This window comes from Ictidomys tridecemlineatus, chromosome 10 (assembly GCF_052094955.1).
Source record: "Ictidomys tridecemlineatus isolate mIctTri1 chromosome 10, mIctTri1.hap1, whole genome shotgun sequence".
Lineage (NCBI taxonomy): Eukaryota > Metazoa > Chordata > Mammalia > Rodentia > Sciuridae > Ictidomys > Ictidomys tridecemlineatus.
Window position 1 is genome coordinate 109966537 of NC_135486.1, and position 6353 is coordinate 109972889.

The 6353-nt window shown below is 48.6% G+C and overlaps 1 long non-coding RNA gene across 1 annotated transcript; it reads right to left on the reverse strand.

Annotated features, from left to right (window-relative positions):
• Positions 1–1506: 1506 nt before the first annotated feature.
• Positions 1507–5357, reverse strand: LOC144367054 (uncharacterized). The gene is made up of 2 exons (XR_013426263.1): positions 5284–5357; positions 1507–1852 (listed from the first exon to the last, which is right to left on the reverse strand). It is a non-coding gene; the product is annotated as an uncharacterized LOC144367054 (long non-coding RNA).
• Positions 5358–6353: the final 996 nt, after the last annotated feature.

Genomic DNA, 6353 nt, shown 5'->3' on the forward strand with positions numbered 1-6353 from the left:
TTTATGACGTCATTTCCTGAATCCTGGTCCCACAGAAGTCTTAAAGCTGAAAATTTCCTTCATTGAAGAAGATATTCAATTTTCACCTTGAAGAGAGAAGTCCCCGGTCCCCAGAGTTCAAAGGGGCCTCGCTCACTCTTCCTACTGTCAGATTTCCCAGGGCGAATCAAAGGCACTAAATTTATTGTGTTTTAAGCGAGTTTGCAAGCATCCCAATAAAGGTCTCTGATTTATAGCTAATGCATTATTTTAAACACGTTGCAAATGATAAAAATCAGGCCCGCAAATGCACCTCAAGAGAAACTGTATTAAAGGAAGGAAAGAAGCGGTGAGATTAGATATTGCATTAAAAGATAGAGTGATGGATTAGGACCCAAAGCGTAAATTTAGTGCGACTTACCAGAAAAAAAGTTGGGGGACAGTAAATCCAAAGTGACAACCTGTGTACCGTGTACCAGTATTTGTCACTTTTATTACACTTTGTTCAGAAGTTCTAGATGGGTCATTATTTTAAAAAAGCAAAGAAAAAAAAATCCACAATGCTCAATAAAGCTTAGAAATGAAAGCTCCTTGTGCTAAGGATAGACGCTGAGACCCTAAATCCAAGCCTCTCTGTCAGAACTGCAGAGCATGGCAGAAGAGAACTTGCTTCCGGTTGTGCCCCCAACATTTGAAACCCAGAAAATGTGACAGAGGCTCTTGGGAGTTCCCAGGACCTACCCAGGAGCACGGGCAAAGGCCCTGCTTCTGTCCAGGGTAGCACCCTGGCCCCACCCCCACCACAACTCATCAGTCACCATAACAGCAGTTGCCATGACAATGTGGCTAGAACCCCAGGGTGGCTCCTCTTGGCCTCCAGAGGTCAGAAATTCCCATCTCTGGTCAGACATCCTGTAACTAGATGACCTGTCTGCTCTCTCTTAACGGAAACACTTCCTGCCATGGGTGGGGTACTATTGGGCTCCTTGACCTTGACCTTGACCTCTGACTTGCTCCAGCAGATGCCATATTAGCAGAAGTCGGTAGCTAGTTTGTTTGTGGTTCCAGAACAAGGAAGACCCCTGGAGCTGACCCAAACCTATCAGATGCAGCAGGATCAAGCAGGCTCAGAAAGAACCCAGAAGAGTCAGGCACGAGAAAAATAAATATTTCTTGCTGAAAGTCACTGGGGTTTCTGGGTAACTTCTTACACAGCATTATCATTGGAAAAACTGACTGTGGTCCCTGGGTCCAGCATGGTGGTCTCACTGAGTTTAGACCAGAAGTTTTGGATGGATGGGTGGTTAGCTGGGTGGATGGATGGATGGATGAATGAAATTAGAAGGAATTTAGGTCATTGAGAATGTGGCCTTCAAAGGGCCATTAGGACCTCAGACTCCTCTTCTCACTTCCTAGCAGCCTTAAGATGGACAGGCCTCCTCTGCCATGAGTTCCCACCATGATGTACTGTGCCACCATAATCCCAAAGCAAGAGAGCCACACAGCCACAGAGTGAGACTTCTGAAACCCTGAGCCCAAATGAACCTTTATTCCTCATAAAGTGATTCTATCGGGTATTATGTCACAGTGATGCGAAGGTGACTAACACAAACTGCTCTCCACCCCTTCCCTGCTGATGGAAAAGCATCACAGAAAGAGGGTCACTGTTGATCTCCTACCACTTGGCTCTGGTCCAGCAATCCATATCCAAAAATCTACCAAAGGTCCACTTCCAACAACACAAAGTGGATACTTCCAAGATGGGCTGTGGGAGGAGCGTGGAATAAACCCTCACCCAAAGGAAGGCAGTGAACAACAGGTACATCCATACTGGATACTGTGCAGTTGTTAAAAATAAAAGGATCTCTACATACTGAAAAAAAAGAGAGATAAAAAAGTCTTTAATGTGGAGCTTTGTTCTGTATAAAAGAAAATAATAAGATATATAGCTAATAACTTTTTTAGTACTAGGGATTGAACCCAGGAGGGCTTTACTACTGAGTTACATTTCCAGCCTTTTAAATTTTTTATTTTATTTATGCATGCGAGGCAAGCACTCTACCGACTGAGCTACATCCCCAGCCCTTAAACTTTTTATTTTGACACAGAGTCTCACTGAGTTGTTGAGGCCGGCCTTGAACTTACGATCCTTCTGTCTCAGCCTCCCTGAGATTACAAGTGTGTGCTCCCACATCCAGCTGTATCTACTAATGTTTGAAAACAGAAATATTGGAGGATAAACCTCACAATTATTGAAATTGGTTAATTTCACAAAGGACAGGTGAGGATTCGGTACTTCTTGGGCTATAGCAATACTTTTTATACAATTTTCACCTGAACTTCAAAAATCAACTCCACAAGGTATGTGTGTGTATGGGGTGCCTAAAATGATGAAGAAAAATTTTTAAAATGAACCTAACTATATATGAAACTGATAAATGAGCCATACAGAAGAGAGATTTTCAAAACAATAGTTACTCCAAATGTTAAGAAATAAATTCATTCTAGGCTTCTTTGGCAAAACTCATCCCTAATTCTTAATAGGCATTCTATAAATATCTTTTTTGGGGGGTGGGTACTGGGGATTGAACCCAGGGACACTCTACCACTGAGCTCTATCCTTAGTCCTTTTATTTAAAAGACAGGTTCTCATTAAGTTGCCAAGTTGCCAAGGCCGGCCTCAAACTTTCCATCCTCCTGCCTCAGCCTCCTGGGTGGGTAGTTGGGATTACAGGTGTGCGCCTTCATGCCTGGCTCCATGAATGCTTTTTTGAGTGAGTGAGTGAATGATTCGAGGGCAGCAACAAGGACTGAGATCCTGTGAAAAGTGACTTTATTCGAAAACAGGGTCAACTCAGATGTCTCTGCTCAGGTCACAATTTATACACCATAAGTTCCGTTAAAATCCACATCGTATTGCAAACATGAGCCACGGTTTATTTCTGTGGCCCCAGCTCTCATGCCCGCCTCCTCCCAAGCAGGACCTGAGGCCTCGCCTCGTCCTCCCCCTCCTCCCCCACTTCCTCTCCCGTCTCCCATGGGAGTGGATCCTTCATAAATCATTTGCCGTTTTATCTGTTGCTAGAGCTGCTACGACAGAGTCCCCCACTCTGCAGGACAACGGAAATGCACTGGTTCATGGTTCTGGAGTCCAGAAGTTCAAGAGCCAGGTGTCAGCAGGGCTGGTCCCTACAACCCAGGGCTGTGAAAGCAACTCTGTCCCAGGCCTGTCCCGGTGACTTGTAGATGGCTGTCTCCCCTCCATGCATATCTTTATGGACACATCCCTCCCTTTTCCAAGGACACCAGGATGTTGGATTAGGACCCACCCTAATGATCTCATCTTGTTCACCTGCAAAGACCCTGTTTCCGAATAAGATCACTTTTCACAGGTGGCACTAGTTGGTGCTCAGTAAAATAGATTTTGAAGGATGGACGAGCCCCCACCTTGTAGATCAGCACATTGAGCCTCAGAGGAGGGGTGTTTTGTTTCTTTTTTTCTTTTTTTTTTTTTTTTTGCCGAAAGGAATATGAGGAGCTGCTGGAAATGGTGGGGATTCAAATCCAGCCCTCAGTGACTGGCAGTTAGAACCTCAACCTCTCCTGAGGGGACACAGTTTAACTCATAACCCCTGCTATGAGCCACCTTAGACAAAGGTATTGCTGGCAACCAGTAGGACTGTTTCGAAGACTAACTATTAATACATAAAAAGCACCGGGTGCAGTGGTGGTGCACATCTGTGATTCCAACAACTCGGGAGGCTGAGGCAGGAGGATCCAAAGTTTGAGGCTAGCCTCAACAACTTAGCAAGGCCCTAAGCCACTGAGTGAGATCCTGCCTCAAAATTTAAAAATAAATAAGGAAAACAAGGATTTGAGGATATAACTCAGTGGCAGAGCACCCTTGGGTTAAATTCCCAGTACTCCCCAAAACACAAACAAACATAAAAAAAATTTAACAACTGTGGATGGAACATAAAATATGGAGGATCAGTATTTTTGTTGTTATATCCCGAGGCATGGTCTCCAAGCTTAGGAACACCCCCTGAGCCGGTGCCATCCCAGTGGGTCACCTACCAGTCATCTTTCATCCTACCCTCAAACACAGCTGTTTACCCAGCACCAAGCCCGGGGCCTAAGGGGACAGGTCCAGAAAAAGATGCAGCCAAGGAGAAAACCCACCAATGCAAAGCTGATCTCACTTTTAAAATGCCCGTAGCCTCCTTGCTCTGCTGCTGATGTGATCATGAAATTCTCAGCCCTCGCCTCACAGGGTTCCAGCTGTTCACAGGGGTTTGCTTCAACAGGACCCCCAGGGAGCAGATGGGGGAGACTTAGGATCGGAGGCTGGGGCTGCCTGGAGGTCTGCCTGGTGGGAGGGGCAAGGAGGAGAGGCCCCTTCCGACCCAGGAGCTGGGCACCACTCAGACTCCTATTGCAAACAACCCAGGGTCGGTTACGGGTGGGATATGAGGTGTCCCCCCAAAGCAGGAGGTGACATTGTTATTCAAAGCTCGGTCCTCAGCCCCCTGCCAACTGGAGAGTGAAGACAAGGTTTTGAGAAGACGGAAAAAGAAGTTTCATTGCTTTGCTAGCAAAGGAGAAAGAGGGGGACTCCTGTCCCCGATTCCATGATTCTCCCCACCAGGGGAGCAAGGAGGGGTGGCAAAGAGGTGATTTAACAGCTGTATTTCAGGCGCCCTCTGTCCCGAGTTGTAATGCACTTGCTGATTTGGGAAATAGTCATTTCTTAGATGGTCTTCCATCCCAGAGGTCGGAGAGGTCTGAATGACTTGGTTCCAGTGTGCATGCTCAAGGACACACAATGCCTAGACAGGAAGAAAGGCCACCCTGCCCCCTCCAAGGCCAGATTAGGGAGGACAAGATCAGAGATGGCCAGAGAGGAGGGCCAGGAGGGAGAGAGGAGGAGAAAAAACAAGTGTCTGTTTTAAACCTAAGTCACCGTGGCCCGAAGAGCAAGGGCCATATTCAAAGCCTAAAGGGGACCCCTGTCACTAAACAACTGGACTGTGGGGCTGTGACCTAATCAGTCCACCCTAATTTGCACGGACAGACTTGGCGGGGGACACTGTGGGCAGGTGGGTGTGGCTGGAAGAGGCCGTCCCCTGAACTCTCCATCTTCCCTGTGGTTGACTCTCTGCTCTGTGACAGCCTCTGGACCCAGAGCAATGGGGTCGGCCCACCACGGGCTGGACCCCTGAAACCATGAGCCCAGATGAGTTTTCCCCTCTCTCAGCTGTTCTTGTCGGGTGTTTGGGGGGTCAGAGCAATGATAAAACTCACACAGGGTCCTGTAGCTGCCCAGGTCAGGCCCACCATTCAGCTGGGATTGGAGAAACTTGACGGTGAATCATATCTGAAGCCATTGTTTGCAAAGGGCCTTGGAAGGGGGGGGGACACGGGAGTGGGGGCAGCCTGGGGGGGAGGACAGCGCCCCAGCTATTGGCTCAGTTCAAGGTACAGCGGTTTGAGAGCTGCCAAGCAAAATACCGCATTTGTGTATGAAAAGAAGAGAGTCAGAACAAAGGACCGAGAGCAGCGCGTGTCCCATCCTCGGTGGCCTTGGTGATGCTTGACATTTTCTGGGAAATGAATTTAGCGCAGGAAAAAAAAAAAATCAACCATTCAAAGGCTTGTGCCAAACAATCGATGCGGATAGAACCGGTGGGAGAATAGTCGTAGGCTGCTGTGGTCCCCGAGAGCCCAGGAGGGACACGGTGTCAGGGGAAGGGCGCATGCGCAGGCAGTGGGGCCCCTGGGCTGCAGACTCCCAGCAGGACAGCCAAGGGCTGCTTCTGATTCCCGCCACCAGGATCTGGCCAATCTGACAAAGCCATCTCCCCCTGCAGCCTGCCACCTCTGTGTCACCCTTGTGAGCATCTGGCCATCAGGATGCCCGCAGCCCCCAGGAGCCAGATGGCCGGGATTCTGGGTTCCAATCCCCAATCTTCTATTTACCAGGCGTGACCTTGAGCAGATTCATTTCTCAGAGCCTCCCCATCTCCTCCACGAGGGAGAGGTGGCCATCAGGTGGCCATCGCTGCTTCCTGGGGAGAATTCTGTGACTCGAGGTCCACGGCCAATACCCAAAGACTGGTGGTGGTTAGGATTGTCCTGAATGGCATGGCCTCATCACTCCAAAGACACTCCTTGTCTCTGTCCCCACTGTCCTTCCCCGCAGAACCACATCAAGCCACGCCACCAGTCTTCATTCTTTCCCCGCCTTGATTTCCTGTCCCAGCACCCAGAGTGATGGACAGCCGGGTGGGTTTGGGCTCTGGTTGGGACCATCCCCTGTCCCCATGTGAGAAGCTGAGGGACCATCTTTTCACCCTCCTCTTAAGCCCTCCTTG